Here is a 20,695-nt window from a genome sequence, read left to right as displayed (position 1 = left end):
GCTAGGGATTCTATTTTCTTGAAGCTTGAAAATAGGCTTAACTAATCTATCATGAGAGAATAGTTCTATGATAGTTACACAGGTAAATGGTTGCAAACATTTGTTAAACTCATTGAGCTATGTACTTAAATTTTTAATTATGTAAATTATACTCAAGATGGTTGATCAAAAATACATACTGTAAAAGTTTGTAATAAATGTTCATAGCATTATACATAATAACCAAAACGTGGAAACAACCCAAATGTTGCCAATCAATTGATGAATAGGTAAATAAAATGTGGTTTAGCCAGATATGTTCGTCTTCTGTGGCTACTGATGTGAATTTTTAGAGTAGTGTTGGGGTCTGGAGGCAAAGCCAAGAAATAATTATTGAGACATCTTGGGTGCAAAAAGGTGGTTTTATTAAATCATGGGGGCTGGACCTGTGGGCAGAAAGAGCTGCGGCCACCTCAGGGATTGTGAGGGGTAACTGAATTATATACTTTGGGGTTGGGAAAGCAAAGATAAGGAAGTTCCAAAAGGACTTTCATATGCTAACGAAGACTCCCAGGATCCTGGAGGCCTTGCTTTGTCAAGCTAAGGTTGTTTTTTCCCTACAGCAAAGAGGGAGTTTCCTGGAGGAATGTTGCACTTTGCCTATCTCAAGTATTTGTCAATAGGATGCAGATTATATGGACATTTAATTAAATCTACATTTCCTTCTGCCTTTGTTTCCCACATCAGCTACCTGGAGAAAATACACATAGGCTGAGTGGTATTTCATTTTCTCATAGTTTTGGTAGCTGGAAGGCCAAGATCAAGGTGTCCCAGATTTGATTTCTCCTGAAATCTTTCTCTCTATGGCTTGCAGATGTCTATCTGCCTTCTCACTCTGTCCTCCCATAGCTTTTTCTCTTGTATAGCACCTCCCTGGTGTCTCTTCTTATAGGAACAGAAGTCATGGGACACCTGGGTGGCAGTTGAGCATCTGCCTTCCGCCCAGGGCGTGATCCTGGAGTCCCAGGATTGAGTCCCACATTGGGCTCCTGCAGGGAGCCTGCTTCTCCCTTTGCCTGTGTCTCTGCCTCTCTCTCAGTGTCTCTCATGAATAAATTAATAAATCTTTAAAAAAAAAAAAGAACAGTAGTCCTATTGGATTAGGGCCCCGCCCTTATGATTTCACTCAACTTTTAGTACGTCTTTAAAGTCTCTACTTCCACATACAGACACACTGCAAGTTAAGGCTTCACCGTATGAATTTGTAAATGTTGGGGGAACAATTCAATTCATTACAAGTTTTTTTTTTAAATAGTTTTCATTTCTGTACTTATTTGTTCATGTTTTCCTTAAATCCTTGACAACATTTATTTCTATTTTTTAAAAAGATTTTATTTATTTATTTATTTATTTATTTATTTATTTATTTATTTATTTATTTATTTATGAGAGAGGCAGAGAGAAGCAGAGACATAGGCAGAGGGAGAAGCAGGCTCCCCACGGGGAGCTGGATGTGAGACTTGACCCAGGACCCCAGGATCATGACCTGAGCTAAAGGCAGAAGCTCAACCCCTGAGCCACCGAGGCACCCCCTTGACGACATTTATAACAGCTCTTTTAAAAACAGTAGGATAGCTGAGTGGTCTAAGGCGCTTGATTTGAAGAAACCTCCCCCCTTGTAAGTAGGGCCAGCCCTAATCCAGAGGCAGCCCATCCAGGCGCCTTCCTGAAATTTTAGCAACTAAAAGCATTCTGTTCACAATAAGAAAACCATTTCCCCCCACACCCTGATTGGAATGTCCCTGAATAGGTTCATGTTGACCCTCTGTGAAATCAACCTGGATGCTATGCGGAGTCCCGCGTTCTTTTGCCTTTAGGCGGTTTCTTTCCTTTTGCCTTTAAAAGATCCCTGTGATTGCTAATCGGGGCTCTTTTCCTCCTCGGAGGCGGAGAGCCCGTTTGCGCAAACGTTCAATAAACCCTCTTGCTAATTGCATCTGCCTGTCTGGGGTCTGAGTCTCTGGGGCGTCCACCGGGACACGCTGGCACCCGTGAGCCAGGGTCCAACATTTGGGGGCTCGTCCGGGATCTGAGACGCCCCAGACTCAATACTTTTTTTTTTTTTTTTTCAGACTCAATCCTAAGACCGGTAGGAGGTAAGACCGAGCTCGCTAAATGTCATATCTGTCTCGTCTGTTTGTCTGACTGGCCGGGTCTGTTTTGTGCCGGGTCTGTATTGTGCCTGCAGGACGCTGTACTCTGTATTTGGACCAGCGGGGGAGGCAGACGTGCCTGAGACCCCTGGTCCCCATCCGGAGTCGGACTCCGGAGTGGTCTGGAAGACACGGAGCCCCGGCACTCCCTCCTCTTCGGGGAAGGTCGTTGTTCGCGACCGCTCCCATCTGAATCTGCCGCGCCAGTCCTGTCGTTCGTGTGCGTCTGTTCGTTCCGTGTTTTCCTTCCTTTCCTGTCCTCTTCCTCACCGCTCACCCCTTCTCTACACCCCAGGCAGACTGTAACCACCTCTTTAAGCCTCACTCTAGATCACTGGGAAGAAGTCGCCGGCCGGGCACACAATCTTTTGGTCGAAGTCAGAAGACGAAGATGGGTCACCTTCTGCTCCTCAGAGTGGCCGGCTTTCAACGTCGGGTGGCCCAGGAACGGAACTTTTAATATTGATATTATCTTGTAGGTGAAGGCCCTGGTCTTCCAGCCAGGACCCAATGGGCACCTCGATCAGGTGCCGTACATCATAGTATGGGAGGATCTCGCTAAGAATCCACCCCCCTGGATAAAATGCTTTATCCCTTCTCAAGGGGGACCGGGCCCGAGACCCTCACTCCCTCCCTGCCCCACTCCCCCAATTCCCCATCCCTCCTCTCCCTCCACCCTTTGCCCCCTAAAATTTCCTGAATCAAAACCTAAGGAGCCGCCTGTGCTCCCAGGGGACCAGGACAGTCTCCTTCTCTTGGACTCCTCCCCTCCCCCTTATGCCCAACCCCCAACGCCCCGCTCGGAGGCCCCTACCTCTCCCTCCGCTCCCTCAGCTCCGTCCCCCGACTCTACGGGGGCAGAGGGGCAACCCCTCGCTTCACCCCCGCTCGCCAGTCGCCTCCGCTTTCGGCGAGAGCGCGGGGGAGAGTCGGAAGACGTCTGGACCTCCCAGGCATTTCCCCTCCGGTCAGTAGGCGGCCAGATGCAATATTGGCCGTTCTCTGCCTCTGACCTTTACAACTGGAAAACTCATAACCCCTCCTTCTCCCAAGACCCCCAGGCGCTAACCGGATTAATTGAGTCAATTCTGTTGACCCACCAGCCGACCTGGGATGACCGCCAGCAGCTCCTGCAGACTCTCCTCACCACGGAGGAGAGACAGCGCGTGTACCTCGAAGCTCGGAAAAACGTCCCGGGGGCGGACGGGAGGCCGACCCAGCTGCCTAATGAAATTGAGGATGTTTTCCCCTTGGTTCGCCCGACCTGGGACTACGACACTGTTGCTGGTAGGGAGCGGCTCCGTCTCTATCGCCAGGTACTCCTAGCGGGTCTCAAAGGGGCAGGGCGTCGCCCCACCAATTTGGCAAAGGTACGTGCTATAGTGCAGGGAAAAGAGGAGACGCCGGCAGGTTTTCTGGAGAGGTTAATAGAAGACTACCGCATGTATACTCCCTTTGACCCCTTGGCTGAAGACCGCCAACCAGATGTAATTATGTCCTTCATTGGACAGTCGGCCTCGGATATTGGTAAGAAGTTACAACGGTTGGAGGGACTTCAGGGGTACACCTTACAGGACTTAGTGAAAGAGGCAGAGAAGGTTTTTAACAAGCGAGAAACCCTAGAGGAAAGGGAGGAAAGGATCCGTAAAGAGCAAGAGGAACGGGAGGATAAGAGAGATAAAAGATGTAATAAAGAGCTGACTAGGATACTGGCCACCGTAGTACAGGGCTCAGGGCAGAGTAAGTCAGGACAGAGTAGGGACCTGGGAGACAAAAGAGGACCACGGGTTGAACGAGACCAGTGTGCCTACTGCAAGGAAAAAGGACATTGGGTTAAAGATTGCCCAAGGAAGGGCCAAACGCAGGGACCTAAAAAGAAGCCAATTCCTGTTTTGTCCCTAGAAGATGAAGATTAGGGGTGTCAGGGCCAGGAACCCCCCCCGAGCCTCGGATAACCCTTAAAGTGGGGGGACAGCCGGTGACCTTCCTGGTCGATACGGGAGCTCAACATTCAGTTTTAACTGAGGCAAAAGGACCCTTGAGCTCTAAAACATCTTGGGTTCAGGGGGCAACTGGAGGCAAGTTATATCGATGGACAACCGAACGGAAGGTCCACCTGAGCACTGGGCAAGTAACGCATTCCTTCTTACTGGTCCCAGACTGCCCTTACCCTCTCCTAGGCAGAGACCTTCTTTCAAAAGTAGGGGCCCAGATACATTTTCAGCAAAAAGGGGCCACTATTACTGGCGCAGAAGGGCAGCCCCTCCAGGTACTGACCTTGCGCCTAGAGGATGAACACCGGCTGCACGAGGACTCTCCACCGTCCGTGCAGCCCCTAGATTCTGAATGGCTCACTAACTACCCTCAGGCCTGGGTGGAAACGGCCAGAATGGGACTAGCTGTAAACCAGCCGCCCATAATTATAAACTTAAAACCCTCGGCCACCCCCATATCGATCCGGCAATATTCAATGAGCAAAGAGGCCAAAGAAGGCATTCGGCCACATATACAGAGACTATTACAATTGGGCATTTTAATACCTTGCCAGTCGCCCTGGAATACTCCTCTATTACCCGTAAAAAAACCCGGCACAGGAGATTACCGGCTGGTACAAGATTTACGAGAGGTTAACTGGAGGACAGAGGACATACATCCCATGGTGCCAAATCCTTACAACTTGCTCAGCACCTTACCCCCAAGCCATGTCTGGTATATGGTGTTAGATCTAAAAGATGCATTCTTTTGCCTAAGGTTAAGCTCTCAAAACCAGCCTATTTTTGCTTTTGAATGGAAAGATCCTGAGACGGGATTCTCAGGACAACTCACTTGGACAAGGCTGCCGCAGGGATTCAAAAACTCCCCCACTTTGTTCGATGAGGCCTTGAATCGGGATTTGGCAGATTTCCGAGTTGGCCATCTGGACCTCGTCCTTCTGCAGTACGTGGGTGATTTGCTCCTGGCGGCTAGGACAGAACAGGATTGTGTAAAAGGTACGGGGGCCCTGCTTGAGAGACTGGGAGAACTGGGGTATAGGGCCTCCGCCAAAAAGGCCCAAATAGGCCAGAGACAAGTGACCTATCTGGGATATCTCCTGGAAGGAGGCCAGAGGTGGCTGATGGAGAGCCGCAAAAAGGCTGTAGCCCTGATCCCAGCACCCACTAATGCCAAAGGACTACGAGAGTTCCTCGGCAGTGCTGGGTTCTGCCGCCTCTGGATACCCGGGTTTGCGGAGATGGCGGCTCCCCTATATCCTCTCACGAAATCCAACACCCCCTACCACTGGGGAAAGGAGCACCAACTGGCTTTTGACAAAATAAAAAGGGCCTTATTGACCGCCCCTGCCCTGAGCCTCCCAGATGTAACCAAGCCTTTTACGCTATATGTTGATGAACATAATGGAATAGCCAAAGGGGTCCTAACTCAAAAACTGGGACCCTGGAAAAGGCTCGTGGCATACTTTTCAAAAAAATTAGACAGTGTGGCTGCAGGATGGCCCCCATGTCTCCGAATAATAGCGGCTGTGGCAGTCCTGGTAAAAGACTCAGACAAGTTGACTTTTGGCCAGCCCCTCACTGTGGTGGTCCCCCATGCCGTAGAGACCGTCATCCGCCAGCCCCCTGATCGATGGCTCTCAAACGCCCGGGTCACCCATTATCAGGCCATGTTACTGAATTCTGAGCGGATACCGTTTGGAACGGCTACATCTCTAAACCCGGCCACCTTGCTTCCAGAAACCGAGTCCCCCTCCCTAGTAATGCATGATTGCCACCAGATCCTAGCTGAAGTCCATGGCACCAGAGGGGACTTGACGGACCAGCCTTTGCCAGATGCTGAAGCAACCTGGTACACCGATGGGAGTAGCTTTCTACGAAATGGTGAGCGTAAAGCCGGGGCAGCCGTGGTAGATGGGAAAGCTGTCATTTGGGCCAGTGCCTTAGAGCCTGGGACTTCAGCTCAAAGGGCAGAGCTTATAGCCCTAACTCAGGCCCTAAGAAAGGCTAAGGACAAAAAGGTCAACATTTATACTGACAGCAGATATGCTTTTGCAACTGCCCATGTTCATGGAGAAATATACCGTAGAAGGGGTCTCCTAACCTCAGCAGGTAAAAACATCAAAAACAGAGAAGAAATACAAGATCTTCTCCATTCCCTCTTTCTGCCGAGAAAACTGAGTATAATTCACTGTCCTGGGCATCAGCGAGGCAATGACCCAGTAGCAGAGGGGAACAGGATGGCCGATGAAACAGCACGGGCCGCTGCACTAGGCCCACAGGCCCTCTCCCTACAAGTACCAGAGGCTGTCCGGACACCGGGGCAACTCTCTCTCAAGTACTCAGACAGCGACCTAGATATCGTCCAGCAAATAGGGGCAAAATATGACGAGCAAATGAAGGTCTGGAAACACCAAGGGAAGTCGGTCCTGCCCCAGAAAAGGGCCAAAGAACTGGTGACTCACCTCCACCGATGGACTCACCTCGGACACAAAAAAAATTAAAAGCACTCCTGGAGAGAAGGTCAGACCTATTACATTCCCAAACTCCCCTCCCTGATCCAACAGTTAACCGAAGCTTGTGTACCTTGTGCTAAGGTAAATACCAAACACCTCAAGATGCCTGAGGGAACCAGGATGAGGGGAGAAAGACCCGGAACTAATTGGGAAGTAGAATTCACCGAAATCAAGCCAGGTAAATATGGTAACAAGTACCTCCTAGTGTTTATAGATACCTTTTCAGGCTGGACAGAAGCATTCCCCACCAAGCGAGAAACCGCCCAGTTGGTTGTCAAGAAAATCCTGGAAGAAATTTTCCCCCGGTTTGGACTGCCCAAGGTAATAGGGTCGGACAACGGCCCGCCTTCGTCTCCCAGGTAAGTCAGTTGGTGGCCAGATTACTGGGGATAAATTGGAAATTACATTGTGCATACAGACCCCAGAGCTCAGGTCAGGTAGAAAGAATGAATAGAACAATTAAAGAGACCCTAACTAAATTGACATTGGAGACTGGCACTAGAGACTGGGTCCAACTCCTCCCTATGGTTCTGTTCCGAGTCCGGAACACTCCCGTGCACCATGGGCTAACTCCTTACGAGATTCTCTATGGAGGTCCCCCACCAGTAACGGACTTACTAGATTCTGCTATTGACCCTCTTGCTAACACTCCCGGTTTACAGGACAGGCTAAAGGCGCTCCAGATTATCCAGCACCAGATCTGGAAACCCCTTGCGGCTGTCTACCGCCCCGGAGACACAACCGGCCCACACCCATTCCAGATCGGTGACTCCGTCTACGTCAGGAGACATGAGTCCAGGACGCTTGAGCCCCGCTGGAAGGGCCCATATACTGTACTATTGACCTAAAGGTAGACAGCATTGCTGCTTGGGTCCACGCCTCACACGTCCAGCGCGCCCCATCAACGAGCACCGCTGACGCCAGCCAGGACGGACCGGACGAGCCACTCCAATGGAAGCTCCACCGCACCCAAAACCCGCTCAAGATAAGACTTTCAAAAATTGTTCAATGACAGTTGTTATATTCCTACCTCTCCTAGCGCTCTTCACCTCCACCAAAGGTGACCCTCATGCCCTCAAAAGGTTAACCTGGCAGGTACTAACGTCTGGGGGTGACGAGGTCTGGTCTATAACTAAGACCGCCCCGGTGGGAACCTGGTGGCCTAACCTATATCCTGACCTATGCAAGCTAACCATAGGGGCCCCTAGCCCATGGGACCTAGAGGGATACTTCGACATCTCTAGAGCCCCTAACCAAGAAAGCCCTCCAGGGCGACTGGGATTAGACCCATGGGGAGGATGTGGCACGCCTGATAGAAGGGTCATGCCAAGCACTCTTCCCTTTTATGTCTGCCCCGGGCACCACAGAGATCGCAGGCTAAATCCTACCTGTGGAGGAGGGGAATACTTCTATTGTAAAAATTGGGGGTGCGGGGATCCCTGGGTGGCGCAGCGGTTTGGCGCTTGCCTTTGGCCCAGGGCGCGATCCTGGCGACCCGGGATCGAATCCCACATCGGGCTCCCGGTGCATGGAGCCTGCTTCTCCCTCTGCCTGTGTCTCTGCCTCTCTCTCTCTGTGTGTGTAACTATCATAAATAAATAAAAATTAAAAAAAAATAAAATAAAAGTTTAAAAAAAAAATTGGGGGTGCGAAACTACGGGGGATACAGAATGGAGGCCCTCCTCCTCCTGGGATTATATCACTGTCAAGGCTAACTATACTCACCCGACATTTAGCAAATGGAAAACCCTTAATTATGGGCCCTGCCAAGGGTGGTGTCCTCCCTACGGATATCCTTCACGGAGCCCGGAAAAAGGGCTACTTACTGGGCCAATGGATATACGTGGGGACTCAGGTTATACAAAGAAAGAACAGATGATGGTTTTATATTCAGAATTAAACTAAAAATAAAATCCCCAGACCCCGTGGCGATCGGGCCTAACGCGGTCCTCGGGGAACAAAGAGCTGCCCCGGCCCTAGCCGCAGGGAGTGCCGCACCCACTAACTTCGCGGTCATCCAACCCCTCGGTCGTCACCCGAGCCGTCGTCACCCGAGCCGGGACAACGACTGTTTAATCTTATCATAGGGGCATTCCTGGCCCTTAATCGAACCAGCCCCGATGTAACTAAATCTTGCTGGCTCTGCCTTGCATCCCCCCCCCTTATTATGAGGGAATTGCTACTTCAGGGACCTATAATAATATCACTAGCACTCAGGGATGCACACCCGACTCCCAACCACAACTCAGCCTTACAGAAGTTTCAGGACAGGGAACCTGCATAGGAACACCCCCCCGGGGCTACCAGAGACTCTGCAACACTACCACCCCGATTTTGGGGACTGATTCTTACCTGGAGCCCCAGCCGGGAACTTGGTGGGCATGCAACAAAGGCCTCACCCCCTGTGTGTCGGCTAAGGTTCTAAATAGCTCAAACGACTTCTGTGTCATGGTGCAGATCATACCCAGGGTGTTCTATCACCCTGCTGAAACTCTAGAAAATCAGTATGATAAACATCCCACCCGTTTTCGGCGCGAACTTGTTTCCCTAACCTTAGCCGTTATGTTGGGACTAGGGGTCACTGCTGGGGTGGGTACTGGCGCAGCTGCTCTGATCCAGGGCTCACGACGTTATATAGAACTCCAAACAGCTGTAGATGATGATCTACGGACACTAGAGCAGTCCGTTTCTAAGCTAGAACAGTCCCTCACCTCACTTTCAGAAGTAGTACTTCAAAACTGGAGAGGCTTGGATTGACTATTCCTGAAAGAGGGAGGACTGTGCGGCCCTGGGAGGGGAATGCTGTTTCTATGCAGACCATTCTGGAGTCATCAGAGACTCCATGGCCAAACTCAGGGAAAGGTTAAATAAAAGACAAAGGGACCGGGAGGCCCAGCAGGGCTGGTTTGAAAGCTGGTTTAATCAGTCTCCCTGGTTGACCACCCTAATCTCTACCATTATGGGCCCTCTAGTTATCCTGCTCCTGCTGCTAACTTTCGGCCCCTGCGTCCTCTACCGGCTGCTCCAGTTCATCCGAGAAAGATTGTCTATTACCCAAGCTCTGGTATTAACTCAGCAATGTCGGGCCCTCCAAACTGAAGAAATAAATGTTCCCTAAGATTTTAAGGTTAAAATCAGCCCAAACAAGAGGAGGGAATGAAGAAACCTCCCCCCTTTTAAGTAGGGCCAGCCCTAATCCAGAGGCAGCCCATCCAGGCGCCTTCCTGAAATTTTAGCAACTAAAAGCATTCTGTTCACAATAAGAAAACCATTTCCCCCCACACCCTGATTGGAATGTCCCTGAATAGGTTCATGTTGACCCTCTGTGAAATCAACCTGGATGCTATGCGACTCCCGGTTCTTTTGCCTTTAGGCGGTTTCTTTCCTTTTGCCTTTAAAAGATCCCTGTGATTGCTAATCGGGGCTCTTTTCCTCCTCGGAGGCGGAGAGCCCGTTTGCGCAAACGTTCAATAAACCCTCTTGCTAATTGCATCTGCCTGTCTGGGGTCTGAGTCTCTGGGGCGTCCACCGGGACACGTTGGCACCCGTGAGCCAGGGTCCAACAGATTCAGGGGGAAAAAATGTTGAGTTTTATTTTGGTAGGTTGTTAAGTCTGAATTAGAGTGGTCCTTTTCAGGCTCGTTAAGTTTTGTGATGATGGCCCTAGAGTACACTTTTTTTTTTCCTAGAGTACACTTTACAGCAGATCTAACTTAGTCTTACTGAATGAATCAGGTCAACAAAGTCTCTCAACATGTTTCCCCACAAGAACTCTTAACACCAAGGTTTCTCTGATGGTTATTCAGCTTACAGTTTTCCAGATTTTCTTTGCTTAGCCTCAGGGGTCTCATCCTGCATTCCCTGCTTTGTATTTGGCCAAAGACACAAGGAAATCCTATGCAGATTTCTGGATCCCATTCTCTGCATAGTTCCCATCTCTCTGGTGTTCTGCTCTATAACTTTTAGCTGCTTCAGTTTCTACAGGCTCTGACTTTTCTTTTTCCTCAGCTCTAGTCTGCTATGCCTTACTTGGGATCCTCTTTTTTTTTTTTTTTTTTTAAGATTTATCTATTGATTTGAGGGGGGAGTGCACACAAGCAAGGAAAGGGAGAGGCAGAGGGAAAGGGAGAGAATCTCAAGCAGCCTCCATGCTGAGTGTGGCATCAACCCTGATGCGAGGCTTCAGTCCAGTACCCTGAGATCAGGACTTGAGTGGAAACCAAGAGCCCAACACTTGACTGACTGAGCCACACAGATATCCTGGGATCCTCCTTCTTATGCTGATACTTGGTAAATGTTACCAGGAAGAACACTAGAGAAATTGTAGAGCTCACTATATTTTTCTTCCTTCTCTCATAATTACTGTCCTGTGCTGCCTGTGGTCCAACGACTGATTAACTATTCACATTTGTTGTACAGTTATCTAGTTGTGTATGACAGGAGGTTTAGTCTGATACCAGTTACTCTGTCATGGCTGGATGTATGTATGTATGTATTATTATTATTATTTTGGATGTATGTATTATTTTTTGACTGGTTCCTTTTTATCCCATATTATGTTTGTGAGATGCATGTTTTTTTATTTAAAAACATATTTTTAAAATTAATTTATTTTTAAGAATTCTCTACCCCCAACATGGTCTTGAACTCACAACCCCAAGACTAAGAATCACATGCTTTACTAAGCCAGCCAGGTACCCCTCATGCTTATTGAATGAAATATTTAGCTCACTTTTAATTTTTTTAAGTTTTTTATTTTTTTAAATTTTATTTATTAATGAGAGACACACACACACACAGAGGCAGAGACACAGGCAGAGGGAGAAGCAGACTCTATGCAGGGAGCCCGACCTGGGACTCGATCCCAGGTCTCCAGGATCACACCCTGGGTTGAAGGCAGGTGCTAAACTGCTGAGCCACCAGGGCTGCCCTCACTTTTTATTTCTGTATTGTATTCTATAACTGAATATATCACAATTTATTTATACAATCAATCTATTGTTGACATTTGAGTAGTTTCCATTTTAGAGGTATTATAAATAATACTGCTATAAACATTCTTGTACATGTCTTTTGGTATATGAATTCCTGTTGGGTATCTATCTAGAAATGGAACTGCTGGATAGGTTATGCAGATAGTCAGGTTTACACATACTGCCAATTAGTTTAGCAAAATAGTTATAGCAGTTTTCATGCAGTATGTGAGTCCCAGTGACTCCATGCTTCCTCAACAGTTGGTATTGCCAACTTTTATATGTTAGCCATTCTGGGGAGTGTGTTTTAGCTTGTACTTTCTGGTTTCTAATGAAGTTGACCACTTTTTCATATGCTTATTGCCCTTTTGTATGTCTATTGGCCTATTCATATTTTTGTCCATTTTTCTATTGCATTGTCTGACTTTTCCTTTTATTAATTGATCAGTTAATCAATTAAGTTATTTTTTCATTCTGGATTTCAGTCCTTTGTCAGTTATACATACTGCACCTATCTTATTCCACTCTGTGGCTTGCCTTTTTACCTTAACAGTGTGTTTTGATGAACAGAGGTTCTTAATTTTAATGTAGTCCAATTTATCAGTTTCATTTACATAGTTTCATTTCATTCATATAGTTTTTTTTTTTTAGTTTCATTTTTTTTAAGATTTTATTTATTCATGACAGACACAGAAAGAGAGAGGCAGAGACACAGGCAGAGGGAGAAACAGGCTCCATGCAGGGAGCCCGATGTGGGACTTGATCCAGGGTCTCCAGGATCACGCCCTGGGCTGAAGGTGGCGCTAAACCGCTGAGCCACCGGGGCTGCCCTATAATTTCATTTTGATGTCTATTTGAAATCTTTCCTACCTCAAGGTTATGAAATATTCTTTTTAAAAACTTATTTAGAAGGTTTATTACTTTATACATCACATATAGATCCAAAGCACACCTAGAAATAATTTTTGGATTAGTGTAAAGAATCAATACTCATTTCTTTTCCATATGGATATATAACTGACCAAATCCCATTTATTGCAAAGACAGTCCTTTTCTTTTTCTTTTTTTTTTTTTAAAGACTTTATTTATTCATGAGAGACACAGAGAGAGAGGCAGAAACATAGGCAGAGGGAGAAGCAGGCTCCATGCATGGGGCCCCATGCGGGACTTGATCCCGGGACTCCAGGATCACGTCCTGGGCCAAAGGCAGATGCTCAACCGCTCAGCCACCCAGGTGTCCCAGTTATTGTAGCTTTATAATAACTCTATTATACAGTATGAGTCCTCCACTTCTGCTCTTCAAGTTTATCTGAGATATTATAGACCATTTACATTTCCTTTTTTGTTTTAATATCCATTTATTTATTTGAGAGAGAGAGAGCAGTAGGAGGGGCAGAGAGAGGGAGAGAGAGAACCCTCAAGCAGGCTTCCTTGGGAGATGTCAGCAGGGAGCTTGTTAGAGGACTTGATCCCAGGACCTTGAGATCATGACCTGAATAAAGAGCTGGCCGCTAGACCTGAACCACCAAGGCATCCCTAGACCATTTGTATTTTCTTATAAAATTTATAATAAGCTGCCTTATTTTTTTACTTAAAAAAAAAAAGCCAAAAAACCCCTCCTGACAAGACTAAAGTTCTTTTTTTTTAAATTTTTATTTATTTATGATAGTCACAGAGAGAGAGAGAGAGAGGCAGAGACATAGGCAGAGGGAGAAGCAGGCTCCATGCACTGGGAGCCTGATGTGGGATTTGATCCCAGGTCTCCAGGATCGCGCCCTGGGCCAAAGGCAGGCGCCAAACCACTGAGCCACCCAGGGATCCCTCCTGACAAGACTAATAAAAGAGAGTATTATAAAAAAACTCGGGCAGCCCCAGTGGCTCAGCAGTTTAGCGCTGCCTTCAGCCCAGGGCCTGATCCTGAAGACTAGGGCTCAAGTCCCACGTTCGGGTCCCTGCATGGAGCCTGCTTCTCTCTCTGCCTCTCTCTCTCTCTCTCTGTGTGTGTGTGTCTCTCTCATGCATAAATAAATAAAATTAAAAAAAAAAAACTCATGACAATAATTTGAAGATGTAGTTTGCTGTCTGTGTATCAATAGCTTGTTCCTTTTTATTCTGAGTGGTATTCCACAGTATGGATATGTCACAGATTGTTTAGCCATTCACCTCTTTAAGGAAACTGAGCTAGTTCCAGTTTGGGGCCATCCATGAATAAAGTTGCTATAAACATTCATGTGCAAGTTTTTATGTGAACATATGTTTATTTTTTTAAATAAGTTCCTTTTTTAAAAAAGATTTTATTTATTCATTCATGAGAGACACAGAGAGAGAGGCAGAGACACAAAGAGAGGGAGAAGGAGGCTCCACACAGGGAGTCCAATGTGGGACTCGATCCTGGGTCTCCAGGATCACATCCTGGGCTAAAGGCAGCGCTAAACCACTGAGCCACCCGGGCAGCCCACGAACATGTTTAAATGCCCAGGAGAGCAATTGCTAGGTCATATTGTTCTGGCATATTTTTTGGTAGGAAAATGCCAAACCGTTTTCTACAAAAGCTATACCATTTTACATTCCCACCAGTAACAGATGAGAGATGTAGTTTCTTCCACATTCTTTACCAGCATTTGTTGTCACTATTTTTTATTTTCGCTATTGTGATAGGTGTGCAAATCAATTTAAAAATATTTCATATTATTTAGTATTTAAATTTTTTTAAGATTTTATTTATTTATTCATAGAGACACAGAGAGAGAGGGGCAGAGGCACAGGCAGAGGGAGAAGCAGGCTCCCTGCAGGGAGCCCGACGTGGGACTTGATCCAGGGTCCCCAGGATCAAACCCGGGGCTGCAGGCGGCGCTAAACCACTACGCCACCAGGGCTGCGCTAAAATTTTTTTTTTTAAGATTTTTATTTATTTGAGAGAGAAAAACTTGAGCAGGGGTGAGGGGATGGGAGAGAAGGAGGTTTCCTGCTGAGCAGAGGCTCCATCCCAGGACCCCGGGATCAGAACCTGAGCTAAAGGCAAATACTTAACTGAGCTACTCAGGCGCCCTGATTTAGTATTTTTAAATGATTTTAAGTAATCTCTACACCTGATGTGGGGCTTGAATTCACAACCCTGAGATCAAGAGTCACATGTTCCACTGACTGAAGGAGCCAACCAGGCAACCCTACATTATTTAGTATTTTTGAAGGGTTAAGTTGATCTGCAACATATTGAACTTCTAATCGGTACTGAGTTAGGTTTTTGAGGGATAGGACTCAGGCATCTAGATATTTTTAAAATCTTCATTGGTGAATCTGATTTGGAGCTATGATTATGGAGACATCTTGGTCTCATAGAAAACAACTTTGAAGGAAAAGTCATCCTTTGAAGAAACAGCCATGTGAAATAATGGGAATGTCACAGACAGTGAAAATATGTGATAGGATAGTAGAGCTGAATGACATTTCAGAAATACAAAGATTCTGTAACCCTGGAAAATAATATTTTGTGCGAATAATTTTTTAAACTTTTGGGATCCCTGGGTGGCTCAGCGGTTTGGCGCCTGCCTTTGGCCCAAGGTGTGATCCTGCAGTCACGGGATTGAGTCCCGCGTCAGGCTCCCAACATGGAGCCTGCCTCTCTCTCTCTCTCTCTCTCTCTCTCTCTCTCTATGTCTATCATAAATAAATAAATCTTAAAAAAAAAAACTTTTGAAAACTTAAAAGATTAATTTTATTTATTTTAATTTCTCTCCATCTCCAAAATGGATTAAAGAGGTCTACTTAGCCCAAAAAAATTTTTTTAAATATTGGAATCTAAATAATAGTTACTTAGAGCCACGAAGAATTCCTTAATAATAAAGAAAAAAAGAAAATTAGTTGATAAGATGTATAAGTGTCCAACTCACTTAGAAAAGAAAAAAAATAGAAAAAAATTTCAGGTAGGGACTAATCGTTATTTGACTAATTTGAGGCCATCAAAATCTGCGAAAGCGATGCCTGGGTGGCTGAGTGGTTGAGTATCTGCCTTGGGCCCAGGGCGTGATCCTGGAGCCCCAGGATCGAGTCCCACGTCGGGCTCCCTGCATGGAGCCCGCTTCTCCCTCTGCCTCTCTGTGTGTCTCAAGGGAAAAAAAAAAAAAAAAAAAATCTGTGAAAACCAGGAAAGTTGTGAATTATGTCTCTAGGGGGCGCTGAATCTCTACAGAGCAATGCAGGAAAACACTGAAAATTCTAAGAACAAAAAAAAGTAATGCCTCATGAATAGCATCAGTTAGCAAATTAGAGTATATTATTAAGAAAGGAGGGATCCCTGGGTGGCGCAGCGGTTTGGCGCCTGCCTTTGGCCCAGGGCGCGATCCTGTCGACCCGGGATCGAATCCCACATCGGGCTCCCGGTGCATGGAGCCTGCTTCTCCCTCTGCCTGTGTCTCTGCCTCTCTCTCTCTCTCTCTGTGACTATCATAAATAAATAAATAAATAAATAAATAAATAAATAAATAAATAAATAAATAAATAAATAAAATTAAAAAAAAAAAAAAAAAGAAAGGAGCAAGTCTAAGAGTAAGACGTTTAAGGGAAATAAAGAGAAAGAGAAATGACTGCCTCGTCCCCAGTCTGGCTTAGTCCAGTAAGACTCCCAAATCTCCCTTGCCTCTCCGGTGCAGCCAGACTCCTGACAGCTCTGTCCCATTTGGAGAGCTGATGGTAATGACACCAGAACGGTGAGGACCAGTCAGGGCACATACGGTAGGTCTAAGTAGTCAAACCTGTCTGGCCTCTTATGCTTCCTGTCTGGATTTATGGCCCTAGGATCCACCCCATCACTTGAAACCAAAAACTTGGGCTTCATTTTTTTTTAATTTTATTTATTTATTTATTCGAGAGAGGGAGGGCGGGCAGAGACACAGAGAGGAGAAACAGGCTCCATGCAGGGACTCCAGGATTATGCCCTGAGCCAAAGGCAGGTGCCAAACTGCTGAGCCACCCAGGGATCCCCGGGGCTTCATTCTTGACTCTAATAAATGTGATAAATGTGACTGATAAATTTCCCAGGAGCATCACTTTGTCCTAGTCTCACAGGGAGATGCTAATAATAAAATATTTAATAAATAAATAAACCGGACATGTGTTCAACAGAAACATTTTGATTCGCTATTGAGAAACCAGAGCCAATAGCGTCACTATATAAGTGTCAATAAACCTCTTCTCCAATGTTGCATTATCAGCTCTCCACTAACAGCAGTAGCAGAAGTTAACAGGAAGGATTTATCATGTCATAGAGAATCTTTGGCTTGAAAAACTAATAAAATGTAAAAATGTTTTAGGGGTACCTGGCTGGCTCAGTCAGAAGAGCATGCAACTCTTGACCTTAGGGTTGTGAGTTCGAGCCCCATGTGGGGTATAGAGATTGCTTTTATATATATATATATATATATATATATATATATATATATATATATATATGAGATTGCTTATAAATAAACAAAATGTTTTTAATTAAAAGCTGGTATCAATGTTTAAGTTTTTTGGTTTTTTTTTTTTACAAAATTCTCTAAATCTAAAATTTATAAAGAGAATGCATGAACCAAGTGGTGCAAGTAATTCAATTAGAGAAATGTCCTTTTTTTTAAGATTTTATTTATTTATTCATGAGAGACACACAGAGAGAGAGAGGCAGAGACACGGGCAGAGGGAGAAGCAGGCTTCCTGCAGGGAGCCCGACGTGGGACTCGATCACGGGTCTCCAGGATCAGACCCTGGGCCAAACTTGGTGCTAAACCACCAAGCCACCCAGGCTGCCCGAGAAATGTCTTATAATTGAGTCATTGTTCTGCCCAAGGTAGTATCAACTTGCCAAATGCTAAAGAACCTCCACTAAAGCAGTTAGTGCCAAATTCATGTGAGCGGTAATTTAGTTTCAGCAAAACAGCATCAACCATCATAACAAATTAGGTTGACAATCTAATTTTATTAATTGTAATTTTTTTATTAATTGTAATTTTTAAAAGATGTTATTTATTTATTCATGAGAGACAGAGAGAGAAAGAGAGACACAGGCAGAAGGAGAAGCAGGCTCCATGCTCCCTACGTGGGATTTGATTCTGGGACTCCAGGATCACACCCTGGGCAGAAGGCAGGTGCTAAACCACTGAGCCACCCAGGAATTTCCACACATGCCCAGTTTAAACTCTTGTTTGTATTAATTTCTAACATCATAACTTTCAATTAGAAAAACGATGGAAAAAACATTAAGTTGTAAAATCTAAGGAAAAAATTCTAATTTTTTAAATTCTAATTTTAAGTGAAAAATTAGAGGTGATAAAGCAAGAAACACATTAACGGTGTGAGAGCTCTAAACTTTCTATATACAAGGGCATTGGGTGGTAATAGATTTGGAAAGAGCCCTAGACACTTGTCTTGTAAATGCACTTTTATAACATGTAGCCTTTTTAAAAAAAAACATCCATTTTGAGATTTGATTTACATACAATAAAATTCAGTAATTATAGAAGTATAGCTTGTTGAGTTTTCACAAATATATAGCCATGTGACCACCCCACAATCATGATAAAGATCTCAGAACATCACCCCTATCACTGCCAAAAGTTCTCTTTTTTGGAATCAATCCTATACCTACCTCTGACCTCTGGGTAACCTCTGATCTTTCTCCTTTGCCTTTTCTATAATATCTCATAAATAGTAGCATACAATATTTTATGTCCAGCTTCCCTCATGTATCATGTTTTTGAAATTCATCTATGTTGTTGTATATATCAGTTTGTTCCTCTTACTGCTCTGTAGTATTCTATTGTATGCATATACCACAATGTGTTCAGAGTCACCAGTTGATGGATATTTGTCTTCAACTTGCTATTTGTAGCTATAAACCTCTGAGTAAAGATCTTTGTGTGGACATAAGTTTTTGTTTCTTTTGGGTAAATATCCAGGAGTGGAATTGCTGGGTCATAGAGTAAGTATATGTTTGACTTTGTAAAAACTGTCAAACTTTTTTCCTAAATGGCTGTTCCATTTTTCACTCTTAACAATATACGAGAGTTCCAATTGCTCTGCATCTTCACCAACATTGTCAGTCTTTTAAATTTTTGCCATTCTAATAGATGTGTCTAGATATAACATTGTGATATATTTTTTAAAGATTTTATTTATTTGAGAGTGAGAGCATGAACAGGGAGGGAGGGCAAGAAGGAGAGGGAGAAGTAGTCTTCCTGCTGAGCAGGGAGTCTGATGCAGGGCTGGATCCCAGGACCTGAAGATCATGACCCAAGCCAAAGGCAGATACTTAACTGACTGAGCCACCCAGGTAGCCCTCTTTCTTTCTTTTAAAGAACAGAACTTTACCACTTTGATGAGATCCAACTTGTCAATGTTTTCCTTTTATGATTCATGCTTTTTATGCCTTTTTTTTTTTTTTTTTTTTTTGCTTTTTATGTCCTAAGCAATCTTTGTCACTCAAGGTCACAAAGATTTTTTTCTATGTTTCCTACATTTTATATTACTTTTTATTTTTAGTCCTATGATGTTATTTATGGTGTGAGATAAATGTTGAGGTTCATTTTTTGGCATATGATAGTACAATTGTTCCTGCAACATTTGTTGGAAAAGCCATAATTTCTCCCTTTGAATTACCTTGGCACTTTTGCTGAAAATTTGCCATAAATGTTCAAGCCAATAAGCACACGAAAGGATGCTCAAGATCATTAGTCATTAGGGAAATGCAAATCAAAATTATAATGAGATACTCTACACCCACTCAGATGGCTAGAATAAAAAGGAAAGAAAATAATAAATGTTGGTGAGAATATGGAAAAATAGTCATCCTCATATTTTGCTGCTGGGAATATAAAACGGTGTAGTCACTCTGAAAAACAAACTAGAAGTTCCTCAAAATATTAAATACATATAGTTACCATGTGACCCAGCAATTCCACTCCTAGGTATACACTTGTTCATAGCAGTATTATACATAATAGTTCCAAAATGTAAACTGCCTAAACATCCACTAGCTGATAAGTAAACAAAAGGTGATTTATATGTACAATGGAGTATTAAAGGAATATGCCATGAAAGTAATGAAGTACTTATACATAGTATAACATGGATAAATCTTTTTTAAAAACATTTATTTATTTATTTTTCTGAGAGAGAGCACAAACATGGTGGGGGTAGGGGCAGAGGGAGAAGCAGACCCCCTGCTAGGCAGGGAACCTGATGCAGAGCTTGATCCTACAATCCTAGGATCATGACCTCAGCCAATGGCAGATGCTCAACCAACTGACCTACCCAGGCATCCCTAACATGGTTAAATCTTGAAAACATGGGATCCCTGGGTGGCGCAGCGGTTTGGTGCCTGCCTTTGCGCGATCCTGGAGACCCGGGATCAAATCCCACGTCGGGATCCCAGTGCATGGAGCCTGCTTCTCCCTCTGCCTGTGTCTCTGCCTCTCTCTCTCTCTGTGTGACTATCATAAATAAATAAAAAAATTAAAAAAAATTTAAATCTTGAAAACATGCTAAGTGAAAGAAGCCAGTCACAAAGACCACTTATTATGTGATTCCATTTAAATATAATGTTCAGAATTGGCAAATCTACAGAGCTGCAAAGCAGATTAAGGGTTGCCTAAAATGGGTGAGGTGTGGTGGTATAAAGGGAATGTGGAGTAACTGCCAATGGGTATGGGGTTTCCTTTTGTGGGGAGAGAAATTCTCTAAAATTAGGTTGTGGTGATGGTGATACAACACTGTCAATTTCTTAAAACCATTATATACTTTAAGTGAGTGAATTGTATGATACATGAATTATACTTTAATAAAGTTTTTTTAAAAATCTAAAAAAAAGGTAATTATTGATTTAACATTTTTTCCCTAAAGCTATACTTTTGTTTCTACCAGCACAATAAAACAACTGTTATTTCCAGTTTAAAACACCAGCTCTCTCTTCTCTGACATTATCAAAATAAAACCTTTTCTAAAGCCACAAAACACACACAAACACACAAAGATTTTTAAAAAGTTTAGTA

General features: G+C 44.5%; 1 long non-coding RNA gene across 1 annotated transcript; it reads left to right on the top strand.

Moving 5' to 3' along the window:
• Positions 1-7,576: 7,576 nt before the first annotated feature.
• On the top strand, positions 7,577-10,191 carry LOC129503752 (uncharacterized). Its single transcript, XR_008663242.1, has 2 exons — positions 7,577-7,794; positions 9,672-10,191. It is a non-coding gene; the product is annotated as an uncharacterized LOC129503752 (long non-coding RNA).
• Positions 10,192-20,695: the final 10,504 nt, after the last annotated feature.

This window comes from Nyctereutes procyonoides, unplaced genomic scaffold, assembly GCF_905146905.1.
Source record: "Nyctereutes procyonoides isolate TBG_1078 unplaced genomic scaffold, NYPRO_anot_genome, whole genome shotgun sequence".
NCBI lineage: Eukaryota > Metazoa > Chordata > Mammalia > Carnivora > Canidae > Nyctereutes > Nyctereutes procyonoides.
Note: the sequence above shows the minus strand (reverse complement) of the source record. Positions and strands in the feature narration are given on the sequence as shown.